Source organism: Bos indicus, chromosome 11 (assembly GCF_029378745.1).
Source record: "Bos indicus isolate NIAB-ARS_2022 breed Sahiwal x Tharparkar chromosome 11, NIAB-ARS_B.indTharparkar_mat_pri_1.0, whole genome shotgun sequence".
In the NCBI taxonomy this organism is placed as follows: domain Eukaryota; kingdom Metazoa; phylum Chordata; class Mammalia; order Artiodactyla; family Bovidae; genus Bos; species Bos indicus.
In genome coordinates this window covers 64,358,063-64,381,201 of record NC_091770.1, presented here as the reverse complement: position 1 = coordinate 64,381,201, position 23,139 = coordinate 64,358,063, and positions in this window count along the sequence as shown.

Below are 23,139 nucleotides of genomic sequence, written 5' to 3'. Positions count from 1 at the left end.
GTATGAGAGTCACCTTGTCTTGACTGATACTTACTCAAAACACAGAGCTGCTTTTTAAATCGCTTACTTAAACTCACGTGCAAAGGAAAGCAATACCATGGAAATAAGAGGAATGGTAATTATTTCCCTGGAGAACAATAATTTTGCAATAAATTTCAAAAACAGCACGATTTAGCAAATTAAGCTTAGAGCCAAGGATATTAAATAGAGTTAACTCTGTAGAAATAAATTCTGATACTACAGGCTTCAAACATTACTTTAAATGTGTTCATTTAAAAAAAAAAAAAAGCTAGTGAGGGGCCCTTAAGGTTTTGGTGTGGGATGTTGGATTTTGGTTTTAAAGGCTGGGGAGTGAAACCTTTTTCACACCAGGCAAGATATAATGAATAAATGTGTATATATGCACTTTCTTTTGCTATTACTAGAGTGCTGAGTAAGCAGTTTTGATAGCAACATCCCCTTCAAAGGAAACTTGTACTTTGCAGTCATGCTTCTGTGCTTTGGCAACTCCACATGGAAACAGTATTTCTTTGATCCTATATTTAGTGCTGATATTGTTTATGTTTAAATGTTAAAAATAACTCTTTAAAGCCACATGCCCCATGGTTCATAATAAAAGCACATTCTCACCTTTTGGAAGAGTTTACAAGAAATCTTGGGCCACCTTCTGTAGCCTTGTAGTAAACTATAGTGTCTGCGACGGCTTGAGTTGAGTGATAATTTGTTATGAGAAAACCTTCCCTTTTAACTTTCTCTCCAGTGTTTGTGCTCTAGCCCATTGAATTACTACTTGGACCAGTCTTTTCTTCTTTGGACCAGTCTTTGCTTAAGAGAATCAAAGCATCAATCTTAAAAGAAAGAAAGAAAGACATATAGCGATAACACACATTTCCTATCTATCATCTATCTATCTATCATCTGTCCATCTATCCAGCCATCTATCTAATAGATACTGTCTTTTTCTCTGCTTTCATCTGGAGGAACAGTTCATAAATGGAAAGACAAAAGTTGAGCCTCTGTTGCTTGAGTTAGAAGCATTCCTCCAAAGTACTGATGCTGATCTATTGTTGGACTACACTGCATTCTCTCATTAATATTAACCATTTCCTCGAAGGGGTCTTTCTCTTTGACTCACTCTGTTTTAGGAAGCTGTTATTTTTATAGTGGTTGCTAAGTCACCATCAAAGAGTTCTAAGATCCGTGAAGCATGAACATATAAGAAATCGACATTATCTGTTCTTTTGCAGATAGTGTGAAGTACTTTTTAAAAGATGTGAAGAAATGTGATTGGATACATCTAAGATGAAATAAATCCTACCCTAGAAATTAAATGCACTTTGCTGAAGAATTAACCACACTGTTATCAATGTTGCTCTGCTACAGTACATACAGGTCATTACTACTGAAGTGTGTAAGGGTGTGTGTGTGTGTGTGTGTGTGTGTGTGTCTCGATAAAAATAACACATGCTCTAGTTATTCCTAAGATATTCTTGTAGAAGAAAACTGAGACTATAAGTGGCCGCCTCAATCCAATCAAGAATTTAAGTCTCTTCTCAATCTATTTACTGGTTGATAGGCTAGCTGACTGCTAGGTGGGGATGGAAAAGCCTCTTACTCTTTAGTTTCTGTTTGTGTGTGTGTCTGTGTGTGCATGTGTGTGTGTGAAGTCTAAAAGGTGACTGTGTAGCTTAGTAATCAGAGATGAACTATGCATAACGGTGTCTGATCGAATGCTTTCTTTGATTGCTACTGATGAATCAAATCTCTTTAGTCTAACCTTGGCTTCCAAACCCCAAATTACTCTGAACTGGCTTCTAAAACGCCACGTGTGGCAAATCTGTGATCTTGCCAAACCACCTGAAAAGAATTATCTTCCTTGCACACATACACAAAATAATTGTCAGTTCTTTAAAGTTCAGATTGTAGAGGTTTTGAATAATTAAAGCCTTTTCTGCACCTCCGTAGCACTCCCAAAGGTTAAATACATTTCTGCTCTTGCATCTACAGGATAATTATGGGAAAGTGAATGAGCTTCTTCTCTGAAAAGACATGGAAACCAAGTAGTTATTTGTGCCTGCAAATCCTTTTGAGTAAAGAACCAGCGAGATAATAAATTGTTTTGCTAAAAACAGGAAGTTTGGCAAAGATGCAAAAGTACAGCTAAACTTTGGCCAGGCAACCCAAAACATTGTGTTCTTCTTTGAAACTATTTCCAGCAAGGGAAAAAAAAAATGTGGAGTGCCTTGAATACATAGTTTAAGAAACAGTGAAGGCATCTGGCAACGTGAACTTCTTGCCAAGCTTGTGGTTGTGCTGTGCTTGCTGATGGGAAGATGTGCCAGTTTTCAATGACTTATGTCATGCACAGCTGGAAACCCACGCATAAATAAGACCTCGAGTGTTGTGAAGTCCAAAAAGATTCGAGAAAATATCCTCGCTTTTCACTCCCTTCATCCAAACTGTAGAAACATTAAATGAAAGGAATTACTTGGAGTTTAGATCGGAAAAGGCCAACTACAGATTTCTCAGGGAAACCTGTTTCATGGCAGGAGTGTTCAATCAGTTAAGACATTCTGGAAGTTGTTAGTTTGTTTTTCTTTTTTCCCTCCCCCTCCCCTTTCTCAGATTCTTCATACTCATGCTTGCCAACTTTATTAATATGATTGTGATTATGTGGCATCTGTTTTGGACAGACCTGATAGGATTGTAATTTCCACTTCAGTCCATCAGGCTGGAAAGACTTCAAAATGTGGGCCAGAAAAAATAAAGAAATTAACCCAAGACGTCTGGAAAGGAGAGTATTGTGCTCCTGTCAGATGGAGCGGCAGGGAACCCTCGGACATCTTGATTGGAGGAGAATGTGCTGCAGAAACCGTGCTCCCTGGGCTGGCGGGGCCCTGTCCAGCTGGCAACAGCCAGGAGGCTCTTTTTGTTCTCTGTCTACACTGGGTGATTTGGCTGGTGGTTTTGATTTTAGGATTCAAGGAGAGGAACTCTGAATTTAGTTTTTACCACTTATTTAGAACTAGAGGCAATGGTCCATCTTCCTGAGTTTCCTTTTTGAGCAGGAGGCAGAGGGTCCCGTAAGGTTGGGCAAAGAGAGTGAACACCTCAGGCTCCCACCTGGGGGCACCTGGGCTCAGGGAACAGGAGTGGGCATTGGGGAAAATAGCCCCTTTCTTTTTTCTTCTGAAATGGGCATTCTCTGGTGTCTCTTCTCTCTCTGTCTACTCTGTGAGGGTTGGTTTTTATCTCTGAGGTGCCTCTTGATTTTTAGTGATTGAAAATTGTTTTCTCTTGGGGGTAAACTGAAGTGGCCAACAATCTATTGTAGCCCTTGGAGCAGGGATATGGGCCTCAAGCTCTGGCTCTGCAGCTGGTGCCCAAGATGACCTTTTCTCTCTAAATTGTGGTTTCTTAATCTGTGGATGAGTCATTATAATGGTACCTACGGCCAGGACCTGTGGAGATGAGGAAATAGGTAAAGGTAAGCAAGGCATGGACTGCCATCCTGGGTTGCATTGATCCAACCACGATCAACAAATGATTGCTGTGGGAATGAACAGAGCCCACTGTGTTATTCATCCACCCAGGAGTCAGCTGGAAACGTTTTGGTTTTCTCAGCAGGAATTTGTTCTTTTTAGGAAAAAATGCTCCAGCCCTTAGATTGTTATATTAAAAAATACATAAATCCATAGACTTTATTTGTTGATTTAATGTTTATTTTAGACTTTGAAGCAGAGAAAAGAAATAAATAAAAATACCCTTTCATTTACTGCTTAGAAATAACCATTATTTGAATGTTTACATAATTCCTTTGTCTTTTTTGTCTATGATTCTATTTGGAATTATTAAATTGGGACAATATTATATAAACATTTTACCATGAATGACTTTTAAACATTTCCCACTTCATTAAATATAAGTTTTTAAATGCCTTAAAATGTTATTTTAAAGTGCTTTATAAATATTCCATTATATAGATATTCTTATTGGAGTTAAGGTTTTGCTTTTTTTTTATCATCATGATGTATATCTTTGTCTGCATTTGTATATTTCCTTAGAATAGAATTATTGGATTTTAAAAAAAAGTCTTTTTGAGAATTCTTAATAGATGTCAGTTATTCAAAGAAATATATAATTCTTTGAAATTATGAGGGGTTTGTTTTCCTTAGAAAGATTATAGGAAGAGAGAGATCTTCCCCCACCATGAAGAAGGGAATCCTTGTCAAATAGACTGGGAGTTGAAGTGATTTCTTGCAGAATTGATGAGCCAGAGCCTCTGCCTCCCCTATAAACAAACAAAATAAACACACACACACAATATATATATGTGTATATATATATATGCAGTATATATACATGTATATACTCTATTTATACTCTCTATACACTCTCAGTTGGAGAAGGCAATGGCACCACACTCCAGTGCTCTTGTCTGGAAAATCCCATGGACGGAGGAGCCTGATGGGCTGCAGTCCATGGGGTCTCGAAGAGTCGGACACGACTGAGCAACTTCACTTTCACTTTTCACTTTCATGCATTGGAGAAGGAAATGGCAACCCACTCCAGTGTTCTTGCCTGGAGAATCCCAGGGACAGGGGAGCCTGGTGGGCTGACGTCTATGGGGTCGAGTAGAGTTGGACACGACTGAAGCGACTTAGCAGCAGCAGCAGCATACACTCTCAGTGCTCAGTCCTGTCTGACTATGCGACCCCATGGACTGCAGCACACCAGGCTTCTCTGTCCATCACCAACTCCCGAGCTTGCTCAAACTCCTGTCCATCAAGTTGGTGATACCATCCAACCATCTCATCCTCTGTCATCCCATTCTCCTCCTGCCTTCAATTTTTCCCAGCATCAGAGTCTTTTCCATTGACTCATTTCTTCGCATCAGGTGGCCAAAATATTGGAGCTTCAACTTCAGCATCAGTCCTTCCAACGAATATTCAGGACTGATTTCCTTTAGGATTGACTGGTTTGATCTCCTCTATTTGTACATGTATATGTTTATGTATACACGTATATTGAACAAGGATAGAAAAGAAAACTCTGCTTTTCTCCCACCCTACCCACCTGGGATTGCTTCTGATCTCCACTGGGGATTGGAGGGAGGCTGGAAGATGGGGGAATTGGCCAGAGGCAGAAGTAGTGATTGCAAGCACAAGGATCACTACCTGGGAGAGCGGGCAGAGGAGACAGCCTTTCTCCCCACTTCTGCATGGAACCTGGCTCCACGCTGGTCCCTTGAGGACTGACTGCTTAGGCAGCTTCAGCAGGCAGCACCCTGTCTAGACCTGATTTTTCCAGGTTAGCACTGGCCACAGTGAAAATTGTGAAGCTTGCTCCGGGGGCTTTGCCAGAGGAGTTCCCCCAAAGAAGGGTGCCTGATCCATAGCAAGCACACAGAGAAGATGCCCACGGTGATACTCCTGACAGAGAGGTTTGTGAATACTCACGAGGTGCCTGCCTCTGGGGAAAAGGGGGTCCCAGAAACAAAATCTGTTAGTGTGACTGCAGCGACAGGACTTTACGTTTGAGTATCAAGGGCATTTTTTTTTTTTTTTTTTGCCTTTTTTTTTTGTGTGTGTAACTGCTCTTGTGACTCTATTTGTGCTCATAGCCTAGTCAAGCCTGGGGTGGCTGGCTTTCTTATATGGAGTGCTCCACTCAATGAGATGAAAAAAAAAAAAAAAAAAAGCTGAAAAAAAGAATGGAAATTGTGATGAAAAGGAACAAATGAAGCTGTACAAATCTCAAGTTTTAAGAAATGGGAGTCTGGAGCTGAGAAGGATACTCAGAGCTGCTGAGTATGCGGGCAGGAAGGAACAGCAGAGGTCCTCTTCTATTTCAATGTCTTCAGTTTTCCAAGGGGCATCAGCGGGGCCATGAGGACTTGTCCCTTCCTCCAGGTCACTCGTGTGGGTGGTCTGAGTCAAAGCAGGGGTCTGCAGGCTCTTCCCTCAGAAGCCCTCCCACAGCCTCCTCTGCCTCTCTGGTCAATGCCTTGGAGCACAGGGGGTGCTATTAATGAGGGGTGCTCATCAGCTGTTCCCTATCATGGTCCCTTTGGGGTCCTGATGAGAATATTGGATGGCATCATCGACTCAATGGACATGAATTTGAGCAAATTCAGGGAGATAGTGAAGGACAGGGAAGCCTGGCACACTGCAGTCCATGGGGACTCAGAGAGGCAGACACAACTGGGTGGCTAAAGAACAGCAACAGAATGTCACAGGCTAGCTTCAGTAACAGAAGTTTCTTTCCCAGAGTTCTGGGGGACAGAAGTCCGAGATCAGGTGCTAGCACAGCCTTGCCCTGGTGAGAGCCCTCTTCCAGGCTGTGGACTGCCCCATTCTCATTGGGTCCCCACAGGGCAGAATGAGAGAGAGACGATGCAAGCATTCTCTCCAGTCTTCTTTTAAGGGCACTAATCCCATTCACGAGGGTTCCTTCTCATGACCTTGTTTAATTCTAATCACCTCCCAAAGGCCCCACCTCACATTGCGGGGTGGGGTTTCAACATATGGATTTGTGGAGTGTGCAGGCGTTCAGTCTGTAGCATTCCCCATAGAAAGCACACAGGAACGGGCTCCAGCATCAGGTCAGTGTTTCTAATTTCTACTGTCTTGATACTGCACCTCAAACTATTGAAATCAACATCTCCGTGGGTGAGACTCTGACCAGTCGCCTTGGGATGGCAGGATCCGGCCCCTGTGTGAGGAGTAACCCATCAATGTCACCACAGGTCCCAGGTTCTGCTGTCACCTGGCATCAGGAGCTGTGTCACCTGCCAAACTGGCCTGTTGGTTACATGGTGATCAAAGTCAGGGGATGGACTGATTGATTTCTGATGTCTCTCCCAGCTTTGGTGGCTTAGACAGTAAAGCGTCTGCCCACAATGCGGGAGACCCGGGTTTGATTCCTGGTCAGGAAGATCCCCTGGAGAAGGAAATGGCAACCCACTCCAGCGCTCTTGCCTGGAAAATCCCATAGATGGAGGAGCCTGATAGGCTATGGTCCATGGGGTCGCAAAGAGTCGGACACGACTGAGCGACTTCACTTTACTTCCCAGCTTTAGAACCAGAAAGTCTAAGTAAAAAGAAACAGACATTGTATTAGAATAGCCTTATTTAAGTACCCTTTTCCCTATCTTGTGATCTTTCTTGGCCCTACAGTTCTTACCACAAAGATTCCCATGAGCTCTTCATCTTTCTTGAATGAAAGAGAAACTGCATCAGGTTGCCTTGAAATCTCTGGTGGGGCTCACAGCAGCCTAATGTTTGCGATCTGGTGTTTGCAGTGATGACTGAGACAAAGTCCTGACTCAGGCCATGTGCTCCCTGCCCCTCCAGACCCTGCACGCTCCCCACAACCTCCCAAGACCTGTTGTGGAAACACCAGCGTCATGCTGATGAAGTCACGCCCCAGGGGTTTTGGTCTTGGAGCAACGTTACGGCTGAAAGAACACAGTCCATGCAATCAGAGGTAATTTCAAAATAAATCTAGTCCTCTACTTGCACTTCTCAGATGCCCTGTGTGGATGGTAAGAGGGCCCCCTGCACTCCTCCCTTCTCTCTTGAACACTGTTCCCTTGCCTCAGGCCTGCTGCTGCCTGCAAGGCTTTCCAGACTCTTCCCCAAGGTCCTCCAGCCTCTGCCTCACCCACTTCTGGGGTCCCTTCCTCCTGCTCCTTTGGAACCCAATCTCTCTCTGGAGAGCTTCCCAGGTGGTGCCCAGTGGTAAAGAACCTGCCTGCCAATGCAGGAGACATAAGAGACATGGGTTTTATCCCTGGGTTGACAGGATCACCTGGAGCTGGGCATGGCTACCCACTCCAGTGTTCTTGCCTTGAGAATCCCATGGACAGAGGAGCCTGGCTGGCTACAATTGACAGGGTTGCAAAGAGTCAGACAAAACTGAAGTGACTTAGCAAGCATGCACTCGCTCTATTTGGAAGCCCAAGAGTGTCCCCCCAGAAGGCAGGAGGCAGAACTGACCCAGAGGCTGAAGGAGGCAGATAGTAAAGCTCAGAATCACCCTGAGCAGCAAAGGGAGGAAAAAGACAGGGAGCTCAGGCGCTGATGCTTGTTATTGGTTGTTCACACAAAAGTAGCGGGCGAGGCTGTTGGAGCTGAAAGTTGCTGGGAGTCGGGGGCGCCTACTATGAGGGGGTTGAAGAGGGAGCCAGGAAGTGCTGGCCTTGGCTGCCTGGAAGCTGAGAGCTGGCTTGGGTGACTTCTTGAGGCTCTTCCCTGCTGGGAACTCTTCATCCTCTGGCTTTTCATGCACGGAAAGGCTATTTGGCAGCAGCTCACCTTGGGCTCTGTAAGTCATGTACTGCTGTCTTCAAACACAGCTGGCTGTAAGAGCCGGGTTTCATTAGGCTCACTGACTATGGGACTTCGTGAAGATTTTAGAAACAGAGGCTGAGTGAATTTGGTTTAGTGTTTCCTTGGAGTTTTCCTGAGCAGAGGGCAGAGGAGGGGGGCAGTGTTATTTATTGCTCACATTTTCTTTTTCTTTTACTGTTGCACTTGGGGTCAAGGCTAAGGGGTTCCAGAGAAAGCTCTATTGACGTGATGCAATTTTATGGGCAGAATGTTTCATTCTTCTCCTCTGTGCATGCAGAGAGTATCTGGTAGCATGAGGCAGGGCCAGAAGATAGCTTGGAGCCCTCTCTGGAGTAACACAGCACAGAGGGAGCTGTGTGGAGAGTCATCAACCACGCTGCATCTAGAGGGAAAGGAACTACCAGACGAGGGGTAGGATAGCACATTCTGATATGAAAAAGGGGGAACTGAGCCACCGCTGCAGATTTCATCCCTCCCATGTGTTTGGAGCACTTTCACATTGCCCAGGACTTTGCCACCCGCCCTGCCCCACTGATAGCAACCTCAGTGTCAGGGTAGGAATCCCAATGCTTGGAAAGCAAGGGGGCCCAAAGCCAGTGACCACAGGGACGTGGGGGGAGCAGGAAACATTTATCCTACAAAAGCCTGTTCTCTACTTGGCAAGTCTTTCAGTGAAATGGGAGAAAAGATGGGTTGTGGAGCCAGAATTACTAGGGCTTACATGATGCATTAACTTTGTGAGTTCAAGCCTCTTAACTTTTTGCCTCTGTACCAAAAGTATATTAATACTTGTCCCCACTTTATCCAGCCAGTTGAGGATTAAATGAGATAACATTTGTAGCAGACCTGGCACAGTGCCTGGCTTGCAGTAGACGCATAATAAATGCCATTTCTCTCCTTCCTCAGACACACATACGCACACCTGGAATAATACTTCAAGTGAGTTTTTTTTCAAAGGATCAATTACTTTTGTTCTAAAGCACCAGCTCCTAGCAGGCAGGGATAATGAGTGTATTTGAGTTCTTTCCAGAATACGGGTGAACGTGTAAACTCCAAGTCAATGTGTGAACTGGTGCTGGGTGTCTTCGTGGTGGAGAACTAAGGATATGGAAGGCTTGTTCCTGCCCTCCCTGAGTGTACAGTGAAGCTGGGAATATAAGGTACATACACTGTCAACATTTTGAGATAAAGATTAGAAAAAAAAAATGTGCCCTGTTCCTGATGTGTTTGGTTATCCAGGCTCCCAAACACACGATCCGTCACCCCCAGGCATCTAGTTCCCACAGTCCGTTTGTGTGGGGACAAGTTCAGCTTCTTTTTCCCCAGGTGGTTCAGCGGCTACTGGAAACACCACCTCTGTACCCTTCCTCCTAAACTCCCCACACCACCATTGCTGCCGGCTCTGTTCTGGCTCCCCATCTGCTCTCAGATTTGAAGCAGCTGATTCCTGAGGAAGCAGGGGCTGAGGGATCTACTCTGCCTGGGTGCCCGCTCTTCCAATGAGAGCTGCCATTTCTCCTCTGCTCCAAGTGGAAGATTCAACATGAGCGCCCGTTCCACCCACCCTTAGACAACAGTGATTACCGGCTTCCACTTTGAAGTCAGAATGCATGGGTTCAAATTCTACTTCCATCATCTCCTAACTATGGCTTTGTGCAAATTAACAATTAAGCCTCAATTTCCATGTGTGGAAAACTGGGGCTTATAAGTTAGTACTCTTTTCTTTTTGAAGACTAAATGAGATGACTTAAATGTAGCATAGCACATAGCAGGTTATTAGGAAGTGTTTGCTATTATTTATCTAAAGAGGACAGTTTTGGGGTGTGAAATGTGTGCTATATTCATCTTTCTTTGTCATATTTCTCCAAAGCCTGGGCCCATGGTCCTCTCTCACCTGATCTTCCTCCCAGACTCTCTGTGTCCCAGGATGGGACATAAAACCTTCAATTTAGCTCCTCATTTGGGAAAGCTGCTTTCCTCTTTCTGGGATCACTTCCTTTCAAACCAAGGCTTTGCCACATTTTTTAAATCCCTGTGCTAGTATAAGACTGTTAATCTTGGCTTCTAGTAAAATACTCAAAGAACTCAGCATCAGTTCTTCCAAATAGCCTGGGGTCTTTCACACAGCTAGGAAACTAGAAGTCTGCTTGACACCTTTGAAGTCCAAGAAAGGATGTTGAGATCAATCACCATAGAGATGCTTTTAAAAACCAACAACGGAAGCCATTTTCATAAGAACAGTGCAAATAATAAATGTTCTTTTGTGTAGAGAAAGAGCTTTGACTCTGTGTAGGGTGGGTACCAGTGTAACAATCTAGGCTTTGAATTTCATCATCCATGACCTCAGAGGAGTCACGGTTGGTTGGAATTTTCCAACTATAAAGTGGAGATGCCTGGGATGGTCATACTGATTAGTGAAAGAAAAAGTGAAAGTTGCTCAGTCATGTCCGACTCTTTGCGACCCTATGGACTATACAGTCCATGGAATCTCTAGGCCAGAATACTGGAGTGGGTAGCCTATCCCTTCTCCAGTGGATCTTCCCAACTCAGGAATCAAACTCAGGTCTCCTGCATTGCAGGCAGATTCTTTAGCTCGAACGGTAAAGAGTCTGCCTACAATGTGGGAGACCCGGGTTCGATCCCTGGGTCAGGAAGATTCCCTGGAGAAGGAAGTGACAACCCACTCCAGTATTCATGCCTGGAAAATCCCATGGACTGAGGAGCCTGGTGGGCTACAGTCCATGGGGTTGCAAAGAGTCAGACACGACTGAGTGACTTCACGTCTTTATTGACTGAGCTATCAGGCAAGCCTCAGAGGAATCTTCAAACATGAGCTGCCAGGCAGCTTTTAGTACTGAACTCTAGATGAGGAAGAATAGGAGATGGGGGTTGGAAGAGTTTGGTAATTTCATGGGGGCTATAAGTGTCAATTAGAGAAAGGGAAGAGAGCCCTGGAGAAAGAGGACAAAGTGGAGAAGATGAAATGGAAAGCAGAGGAGTAAGAGGACAGAAGGGAGGGGAAAGAAACATAAGAAAATGAAGATGCCTTTTTAAGGTAGTGAAGAAGGGTACACACAGACTGCATAAGAAAGCATGCCCTGGTCTCTGAGATTATGCAACTTCAATCAACAGCAAAGCACAATGAGCATCTTGAAAGCATCTTGTCCCAAATGTTTGATTCTTAGCAGTAGAATTTAAAGCTACACAAGAGCACTAGGTGAGATGTTGTGGGACTTGGAAATGACATCACAGACATCCAATTTAGGCCCATGCTCTCTGGACCCTCAAACTTTAATTTGATGAAAAAGAGTTTCCCTGATACTCCACTATGATCTCATCCTTGACCTACCATGGCACTTTTTGGAATGACTTCCATAGGTTTCTTTCTGCCATATTGTAAGACAAGACTGATTGGCTTAAGGAAAGTGATTTAAAAATATATCATTGATTTAGGAAAATCTTTTAAGGTCTATGACATTTCATGGCTCAGCAAGGTCAATTTTTGCTCCAGTGTCTCCAAAGAAGAACTCCTCTCTCTAAAGGTTTGATTGATTTATTTTAAATAGAAATATCATTCCTTCTTGTACCCTGTAAGCCATCTTGGTTTTAAATTTAGTTCTTGAAGGTCTCCAAACTCACTGGACTCATAAGAAAAACCATCAATCTCTCTTCTATAATTCCCTTTGATTGCCTAAATCTTTCAGGTGCTCCCAAAGTCCTGTTAAGAAGGAGGGTGGCATTGCCCTAAGAAGCAAGTGGGCACTGCTTGGGCCCTTTTGAGCAATCTCTACCTTTTGTACTTTTCCAGGCAAGAGAGAAGATAAGAGGCTACCTTACCTACTATCTGGCCTCTAGGATGATTCTAAACCTAATATATAAATACTGAATACAAACAACTGAGACCTTTATTGACCACTCGTTTAAGGGATAGCAGATTAGTAAACCAAGGATGAGGAGGCTAAGTGATGGATTTGATATTCAGAGTTTGATTTCCTTCAAAGGTCCCAGGCCTTTGCCTGTCCAGTCCTCTGTAGTCCCTCTACACTCCCTTATTCTTCTCTGAGATGCCCACAACTAGGGCATCTTGAAAAAGGGAAGTCCTCCCAGACTTTGTACAGCACTGCATGGGAGACCACAGCTTCATCCACTACAGTCATGACCTTCTTGTGAATTCGATTTACGTGACCCATAACCAGAGTTCTTTCTGCCCTGAAGAGGGAAACCAACACTACCTATTTCTCATGTGATTTTGGATGTGTCCTTGAACCCTGGGGACTTAGCGTTTGCTTGTTTCTGAGAGTTGAGGTGATTGACAGGATTTGATGACATCATGTATGATAGGGCTTTAGAAATTGTAAAATGCTAAGGGAAGGCCTGACCCTAAACTGAATGGCCTCTGAGGCAAAAGCACTACTAGAGGCCATATTCTACGTGTCTACATGTTTGAAAGTCATAGAAACTGGTAAGTAAAAAGTTCCATCTTTCTGCTTTCATATAAATTAGAGAAGCATGGTTTACACTGATAGTTTTTGGATTCCTTGGACTTCTTTACCCCTTCCCACATTCCCTCCCTCTTTCTTTCCACCCCACTGTTACCCTACAACAAAAGACTTTGTGTCAGCCTCTTAGTTCACCAGTTCAAAGCCCTTAACTTCCCCTCCAAGCAGCTGCTTCTTGGCTAACTCCATGGCTTAGAGGTGTGCTAAGGCTCAGAAGAAGGAATTCACAGCAGTTCTGTGTATCATGCCTGTGATGAGCCATGGGGCCTCTTCTTTTCTTTATTTCTGTCCCTTCCCCTTCCCTCTCCACAGCCCACCCCTCCTCTTCTCCCATCTCCCCTGCTTCCCTTCCCTTTGATCATGATCTAAATTTGTCAAAATACAAGGGCCATTGCTCTGAGTCCCAAGAAGTCAATTTATTGAAATCATTATAGCATTTTCCTAGCACAGATAATCATATACCAAAAATATTTAATGGCTGAAGAATGAATGTTGTCTTTGTGATTTTATTTTTTCATACTTCTGGAATTCCCCAAACAAGTTTATATTCTCTGACCTTTCTTTCTTTTCCTAGTTTTTGTTTCAATTTTAAACAAGCTGTTGTTGAGTAATACAACTGAGACCTCTTATAGTCTCAATGCAAAATACTAACCACTGATGTGTGAGTAATAGTACTATTGCTATCAGTTATTATGTTGAGTTAATAAAGTGCCCTGAGAATACGCACAAGGTTTGGGGGATGCAATTTTAAATACACCTGGAGACTACTTATTCCCTTATCAAATATTTAAGTGGCTTCCTCTGCACAGCATGATGGTTTAAGATCCAAAAGATACAGGAAGATATTAATATAAGAAAGTATTGATCTGATAAAGTGAATCTTTGACTTTTACACAGGAAATTAACACCACAGTGAGCAAAAGTTGGAAGGCTGGTTTTAAACTAGAGGTCATAACTTTGAATATGAAAAAAGATCATTTGGAATTGATATTTTTAGATGCTTTGACTTAGTAATATTAGTCCCTTGCCTACTTACATTGGAGAAGGCAGTGGCACCCCACTCCAGTACTCTTGTCTAGAAAATCCCATGGATGGAGGAGCCTGGTGGGCTGCAATCCATGGGGTCGCTAAGAGTTGGACACAACTGAGCAACTTCACTTTCACTTCTCACTTTCATGCATTGGAGAAGGAAATGGCAACCCACTCATGTTCTTGCCTGGGGAATCCCAGGGATGGGGGAGCCTGGTGGGTTACTGTCTATGGGGTCCCACAGAGTCGGACATGACTGAAGCAACTTAGCAGCAGCAGCAGGAGCAGCAGCCTACTTACATGGTATCTGGATGCTTACTATAAAAATAAGGCCTAACTTGGAATAGCAGAGGCCATGGCATGACTCACAAAGTCTCCCTTTGGAAGCCTTGTGGCAAATTCACAACCCTGGTTTTGAGTGGGTGAGCATGGAGAATTGTGGGTCTAAGGAGGAGCATCAAGGACAAATCCACCCAGGACTAGAGGAAACCCTGTATGAGAGCCACTGGATACCAAGCAGATGACTTTTAAAGGAAAAAGTTGTAGTATCTCTCAGCAAATATTGTCATCCAGCCTTGTAAGAGTCATTCAAGGCTGAAATGAAACCAGAAATGGCTTGGTGGGTTACCACCCAGGCTCCCCACCAACTGACTGATATTAAAAATTCCATCAATAGGACTCAAGGTTTTAATATCTGTTAATTCCATTTATCTTTTCTGGTCAAAAGTCTTGAAACCAAGATGGACATTTTGATGCCACTACTTTGTTACAGCTGTATTGTCAACAAGAACCTCTCAAGACACCAGTAAGAATAGCCAACTCTTGTAGAATAACTATTTTATTTGGCCCTATGCTGTTCAGATCAGATCAGATCAGATCAATCGCTCAGTCGTGTCCGACTCTTTGCGACCCCATGAATCGCAGCACGCCAGGCCTCCCTGTCCATCACCAACTCCCAGAGTTCACTCAGACTGACGTCCATCGAGTCAGTGATGCCATCCAGCCATCTCATCCTCTGTCGTCCCCTTCTCCTCCTGTCCCCAATCCCTCCCAGCATCAGAGTCTTTTCCAATGAGTCAACTCTTCGCATGAGGTGGCCAAAGTACTGGAGCTTCAGCTTTAGCATCATTCCTTCCAAAGAACACCCAGGGCTGATCTCCTTCAGAATGGACTGGTTGTATCTCCTTGCAGTCCAAGGGACTCTCAAGAGTCTTCTCCAACACCACACTTCAAAAGCATCAGTTCTTCGGTGCTCAGCCTTCTTCACAGTCCAACTCTCACATCCATACATGACCACAGGAAAAACCATAGCCTTGACTAGACGAATCTTTGTTGGCAAAGTAATGTCTCTGCTTTTCAATATGCTATCTAGGTTGGTCATAACTTTCCTTCCAAAGAGTAAGCGTCTTTTAATTTCATGGCTGCAGTCACCATTTGTAGTGATTTTGGAGCCCAGAAAAATAAAGTCTGACACTGTTTCCACTGTTTCCCCATCTATTTCCCATGAAGTGATGGGACCGGATGCCATGATCTTACTTTTCTGAATGTTGAGCTTTAAGCCAACTTTTTCACTCTCCACTTTCACTTTCATCAAGAGGCTTTTGAGTTCCTCTTCACTTTCTGCCATTAAGGGTGGTGTCATCTGCATATCTGAGGTTATTGATATTTCTCCTGGCAATCTTGATTCCAGCTTGTGTTTCTTCCAGTCCAGTGTTTCTCATGGTGTACTCTGCATATAAGTTAAATAAACAGGGTGACAATATACAGCCTTGATGTACTCCTTTTCCTATTTGGAACCAGGCTGTTGTTCCATGTCCAGTTCTAACTGTTGCTTCCTGACCTGCATACAAATTTCTCAAGAGGCAGGTTAGGTGGTCTGGTATTTCCATCTCTTTCAGAATTTTCCACAGTTTATTGTGATCCACACAGTCAAAGGCTTTGGCATAGTCGATAAAGCAGAAATAGATGTTTTCCTGGAACTCTCTTGCTTTTTCCATGATCCAGCGGATGTTGGCAATTTGATCTCTGGTTCCTCTGCCTTTTCTAAAACCAGCTTGAACATCAGGAAGTTCACGGTTCACATATTGCTGAAGCCTGGCTTGGAGAATTTTGAGCATTACTTTACTAGCGTGTGAGATTAAGGGCTTTAACTTCGATGGGGTTTGGAATGTAGATTTGAGCTGATTTCCTGTGGACCCTATGGGATCGGAGACCCAGCTAACATCAGTTCTACACTTGTTAATAAGGAGAAAGGAAAGAGTGAAATTTGATTGATTTCTAGGAAGCAATATAATAGAGTTCTAGGGGCCCTGAGTTTGAGATCCAAGGGAACAAAAGGATCCCCCAAAGTGTCTGCAATCCCAAGAGTGCAAGAGAAGGAAATGATTGTTTCGTCTAAGGATTCAGAATGCTGTTCCTGGTCTGGCAAAAGGAAGTGATGGATGCAGACAGAACAGCAGACATGTCTGTCCTTTACCAAAGCCATGGTTGTTGGTTGCATCATGGGCTGGAAGAGCTCCAGAAGCAGGCTAGTCTCTGCCACTGATTCACCAGCTCACCCCACCTCCCCCATGACCTGGAGCTTTCGGATTGTATGTCCAGGGAACCTCGTCATATGGGCCTGAAGTTTTCAGTTCTACAAATCTGATCTCTCCCCAAGGCTTACCTTGATGTTGAGTCCAAGTCTAGAGTACAGGGCTATCGATGATGTAAGAGACAAATGCTTGCAAGCTGAACTTGAATCCTTTGGGAGACTGTGGCAGAGGTCTAGGGGGCTGAGTGGATGGTGAGGGGAAAAGTCTCTGGGATGTGTTCCTGCAGACCTGAAAGCATGTGTTGGTTGCTTTTCAAGATCTCCTCTTAATGCAAAATGTGTTTCCTCAAATGCAAAATGTGGGATAACAGTCATGGGTGCTTACAGAGATGCAGACAGTGAACAGACATGTGGACAGAGTTGAGGAAGGAGAGAGTGAGACAAATTGGGAGAGTAGCATTGGAACATAGACCTTACCATATGTAAAATAGTTAGCTAGTGGGAATTTGCTGTATGACACAGGGAGCCCAAACCTGGTGCTCTGTGACAACTTAGAGGGGTGGGATGGGGTGGGAGGTAGAAGGGAGGTTCAAGAGGGAGGGGATATATATATACCTATGGCTGATTCATGTTGATGTATGGCATAAACCAACATGGTATTTTCAAGCAATTATCCTCCAATTAAAGATAAACAGATTAAAAAAATAATCTTAGGTGCTAGAGGGCCAAAAAGAAACTTAGAGGGCCAGTGGTAACAAATAAATTTTCAGACTCTTACTATACATGGTATATTGTAACACTAAATTTCAAAGAATTAAAATTCAATTCATTTAAATAATGTAAGTAAAAGTCATTGTGTTGCACTTAAAATACTGAAAATAGTCTTTACACTATCTTTTAAAAATGTACGATTATTATGGTGATACTTATTAAAAATGACCATTTTTGTGCACTTAATGATGTTGACTGACTATCTGCCTTGATTCAGCCTTAGCACAGTGATGCCCAGAGTTTTACTTTCACAGGCTGGCAAAATTAAATATGAATAACAGCAACAACAGAGCCAAAAACAACAGTTGGTAAATATGCTGCTGCTTAGTCACTTCAATTGTGTGCAACTCTTTGTGACCCTATGAATGTAGCCCTCCAGGCTCCTCTGTCCATGGAATTCTCCAGGTAAGAGTACTGGAGTGGGTTGCCATGCCCTCCCGGAGGGGATCTTCCCAATCCAGGGGTTGAATCCAGGTCCCTTGGATTGCAGGCAGATTCCTTACCACTGAGCAACCAGGGAAGCTCATGGTAAATGTAGTAATAATAAAAGGGGACTGACATCAGATTTGGAACTTGAAAACTTAATTTATTTTCTAATTGCATAAGGAGTAGCTAAACACATTCTTCTCATTAAAAATTGTCTAATACTATGTTAATTTCAGGTGTACAGCAAAGTGATTCAGTTATTATAAATCAACTATACTTCAACTTTAAAAAGTCAAACAATATAGATAAAGCAAATGTCTCTTGTGACGTCTAGCTAAAGCTCAGCATCTTCCACAAAGGCAACCATTGTTGTCAGCTTGCTATGGACTCTTCTAAATCTTTCTGTATACATTACATATATAAATAGGTCCACATAAAGTACATATTTTGGATGCTTTATCTAGATAGATGGTGCTCTACAGTACACTTATTTTCTTTCAGCTTTCTTATCTTAACTTTGGTGATTTCCCTATCTCAGTGTAGCACTATTTCTTTTTTATACTGTTGCACCTAATTCTGTAACGGGAATGGACATTCCTTTCCTGTGCCTCTTTTTGCCCCTGTGTACTTCCCGGTGGCTCAGAGGTTAAAGCGTCTGCCTGCAATGTGGGAGACCTAGGTTCGATCCCTGGGTCGGGAAGATCCCCTGGAGAAGGAAATGGCAACCCACTCCAGTATTCTCGCCTGGAGAATCCCATGGACGGAGGAGCCACTACAGTCCATGGGGTCGCAAAGAGTCCGGCACGACTGAACGACTTCACTTTCACTTTTCAGGCATACTAGACTATTTCAGTTTCACATACCCACAAAGATATGTTGGCAGCTTACCATGTTTTTCTAAGTAAAGGTTTCAACAGAAAGCAAATTTTAAAAGACGCAAAATTACAGGTTAAGAAAAATGAAAGTCTCCAAGAAAAGACAAAAGGGACCTTAACATGTTCTCAGTCTAGATCAGGGATGAGCCTAGTGCCAGAGTGTGATCTGGAGGACTTCTGGTTGAGTCTAACCTTAAAAACAAATGAGTCTTTTTCCATCGAGTAACTCTTCCAAAGAAAACAGGGAACGACGACAGCTGAGGATGTCGGGGTATGGTGACTGATTTCCCTTGTCTACGGAGTCGCTTGCTGGGCCCACCTCCCATTCCCGTAGGAGACACCCAAGGGGAGAATGAATTATGGACCAGTCTTCATGTGTGACCGGGGAGGGCTTGCTCATGCCAACGAGTTCTGATCTCTTCTTGCTCTCAAGAACTATTGACTTCTAAGTGTGAGGTGTCTTCCTAAATTGTGGTTGGTGTTCCTAGAAGTCTGGCAGATGAACTTAGGAGGCAGCAAACAGATAAACTTTCTTCACAGTCCATGGGGTCACAAAGAGTCAGACATGACTGAGTGACTTTTCACTTTCACTATATATATATGTATATATAGCACAAGACACATGGGGTGATTGAAAGAAAAATATTTGAAATTGGATCTGCATGTGTTGACATAAAAATAAATCAACAACATTAAAGTAAGGTAAGTTCTCTGGTAATCTCCTTAGCATTTTTTGAATCCCAGTCTCATCTTTCAAACGGATTCAGTAACACCTACCTGTCTGTAGGGGCTTCCCTGGTGGCTCAGACGGTAAAGCGTCTGCCTGCAATGCGGGAAACCCCAGTTTGATTCCTGGGTCAGGAAGATCCCCTGCAGAAGGAAATGGCAGTCCACTCCAGCACTCTTGCCTGGAAAATCCCATGGACGGAGGAGCCTGATAGGCTACAGTCCATGGGGTCACAAAGAGTCGGACACGACTGAGCAACTTCACTTTCACCTGTCTGTAGGCCTTAGGAAGTGCCTGGCACATACAGGATGTGAGTAAATGAGACTTGGTTTCCCTTTTTTCACTTTCTTCTCTATCACCCCTAAGATTCCCTTCTCTGGGTCCTAATCTGGAGTCTCATTCTGACAGAGTTTAAAACTTCTGTTCATCAGAGTCTGACTAAGGTGTTACCTGTCAACAATTCCATCTGCTTTCAGACTGTGCACATTCTTGAAACTCTCAAATCTTCTACACATAAAGGAATGGATCTCTTAGTGATAAAACTGTAGTCCCAGAGATGAAATTCTCAAGGAGGGAGATACTTATAGGCAGGAAAAGAATACCATGCAGATTTCCGGGCCTGAATGGGGTACGTATTTGGCAATATATTTGCCATATTCCAGTGAAGAGTTGTCAATTCCTCTGGGCCACGGTGTTTGCTTTCTGACATACCAGGCCAAGATAAAAATCTATAAAAATCTGAAAAGAAATGTTTGTTGTGCAAAAAAGAAAAATGAAACCAGCTATAGCTACTCATCTAGAAATAATCTAAGGGAAGTAAAAGCTCCCGGTTCAGTTTTGAAACTGGGTTTTATTTTCCAGTGGACTGGAATGCACAAAGAATCCTGGCTTGCAGGAATCTCCCACGGGCCTCCCCAGGATCCTTTGTGAAAATGTAAGTTATACTCATTCTCACTCAGAGTGAGAGCGTTGTGTATTGTCTGGAAACAATTAGAGGTATTTTTCCATCTTGATCTGACAACCTCAGACACATAGGCGATTGGGGGGTGGGGTGGGGAATGGCGGTGGTTTGAAATCCAAGTTCTACTATTAACTATTTCAACAGTTAAAGTATTAAAACTAATTAAGTTGCATGTGCTTGGAGCCTGAAAGGGTGGCCGCTGATGGAACAGGGAGCCTCAGAAAGGTTTAAAAGTCACCAGGAAGAAAAATCCTGGAGCTCTGGAAAATATTTTGTCACTGATAATGATTTTCCAAGAACTTTCAGGAAAATAGTGTGACAATAAAAGGCCATTCAGGGGAACACATGAACTTACATCTGAGGCTGCCTGGGGACCTGAGTGACTGCAGGTGAGCCTGGCATAGCCTGGTTTAAGGTATGACAGCAGAGCAGTGCCCCCTGACCAGGCTGGACAGGGGGATGCCAGAGAAGGAGGCTGCAGAGTGATAGGTCTTTTTTTTTTTTTTTAGTGATAGGTCTTTTTGTCCAGATGTGCCAGTCTCCTTGAGACTGTATTTGGATTATTAGAAAGAGAAATCATGCTGGTTTACCTGTTGGTTTGTTTTGAAAGAAGGCTGGAGTAGAAAGAGTTCAGGGAGGGGTCAGGGCAGTTGGAGAAGGGGCTGGGGGGACGGGGCCAGTGTGGATAAGAGGTCCGTTAGAACCTGGGGCTGCCTCAGCCAGCCAGTTTTGTGAAACACCTTTTAAACCTATTTTAAAACTGAAGCTAGAGGCAAATGTTCCCACCTTCCCCCTGTTTGTCAGCAAAGTCCAAATTGCCAAGCGCTGTGGAGGACAATTGTGTCAACAGCACAAGGCTCTGCATCTGCCAAATGGTAATCAGCAAAGAGGCCTCACATTTGTGTAGAGATCTCACACTCTGCAGCGTGTTTTCACAGCTCTGGTTTAGTGGATCCTTATGGCAAACTCGAAGGGACGCAGGAGGGTGTCGCCATTTCAAAGATGGGAACCTGGGGGCTGGGAGAGGGGAGGATCTCGTACAGTACTGCAGAGCTAGCGAGTGGTGGGGTGAGCGTTCACACATGGTACTCCAGTTGCACTTGGTCCCCCACCATCCCCACGCCAGGTGTGTCTGCCGGGCTGCCTCCAGCCCAGAGCTGGGGATACGCAGTGAGCTCAGGGAGGCGGGGGCAGGCGGAGGTGGAACAGTATCCTGTTAGCACACAGCCGTCTATTTATTTTCCTACATTTCCTCCCCTTCCCTTTCCTCCTCTGCATGTGCCTGCAGCCTCCAGGTGGAACAGAGCAAGAAGGACATGCCTTCAGCCCTGGGGCAGAAGCAGAATATACAAGTGATGATGTGAGATGCCTGGGATCCTGAGGCTAGTCCTGGGTAAGGCAGCATGTTTCAACTGGGCTTCAGAATTACCTTTCTAAAGTATAAAATTCAATAGAAAATCTCTGCAGATCCATAAGAAGGCATCTCATTGTCTCCACTGAGACAGTGACTTAAGACAATCACTTAAGACCTTAAGAATCCTTGAGAATATACCCTCTTCTTTAAAAATACCAGCTTCTTGTTTTCAAGGATAGAATGAATATTTTTCTTGTGCAATAAGAAGCAAAGTAGCAATAAAGAGTCAACCTAGTAATGACATTGATTCTATGCCGAAGAAAGCTAGTCAGTCTTTTCTTAGAAGATGGATTTATATCTAGTCACAGAATCTCTTAAGTTTGACTAGAGGTGAACCTTGAAATTCATAATATTTGTGCCTGTGATTTGGGGTCAGGTTGATAATAGACCCAGGTCTCTGTTATCCACAATTCTGGAACTGGCAACACTGCCCATGTTGGCCCCATGGATATCTGGATGATGGTAAGCAGAGCAGGCTTCTGAGAAGAGAAATGCAGGAGTGCCCAGACCAGGTTCTGAAGCTGAAGTGAGGGAATTCCCTGGCCGTCCAGTGGTTAGGATTCTGCGCTTTCACTGCAGCAGGCACAGGTTCGATCTCTGGTTGGGGAACTAAGATCCCTCAAGTCGCATGGCATGCCCAAAAGAGAAAAGAAACTATTGAAGCTCAAGTGATTAGCACATTTTTTGTTCCTGATCCTTGATTCTGCACATTTTTATGCTCATTTTATGTAGAACTGAATTAATGTTTCTAACACATTTTCTCATTTCCTTGACAAATTTGGGATTGGCCCACAGAAAAGAAAGCAGAGTTCGGAGATTGACAACAAAACCAGCGTAAAACCCACAAGACACAGGCATGGGAACCACAGATATTCATCATTCCTGAGCCATTTGTCTAGTGGCAAGTAGACAAAGGCTTTGAAGTCAACACCACTCTGCTACCCTTTGTAAAATTTGAACTTCCAAAGGAGTCAGTCAAATTAGATTTGGCACACACTTCTTGGGAAAATAGGAAATGTTTAATATTACTGAAAAAATTATTTTTATCTAAATGACAATAAATCTGTCAGACTCTCTTGTTTTTTCATTGTGAAAAATAGATAACATGAAATGTACCAGCATAACCATTCTTAAGTATACAGCTCAGTTGTTGCTGTTGTTCAGTCACTCAGTCATGTCCATGTCTTTGCAACCCCAAGGACTGCAGCATACCAGGCTTCCTTGTCCTTCACCATCTCCTGGAACTTGCTCAAACTCATGTCCATTGAGATGGTGATGCCTTTCAAGTATATTCATATTATTTTGCAACAAGTGTCAGAACTCTTTCCTTTTGCACAAATGAAACTCTTATGGCCCACAACTCCTCATCTTCCCCTCTCCCCAGCTTCTGGTAACCACCATTCTACTTTCTATTTCTATGTATTGGACTACTCTCAGTGTCTCACGCAAGCAGAATCACACTATGTTGTCTTTGGGGACTAATATTTCACTTAGCAGAGTGTCCTCAAGGTTCATCCATGCTATGGCATGGAACAGGATTGCCTTCCTAT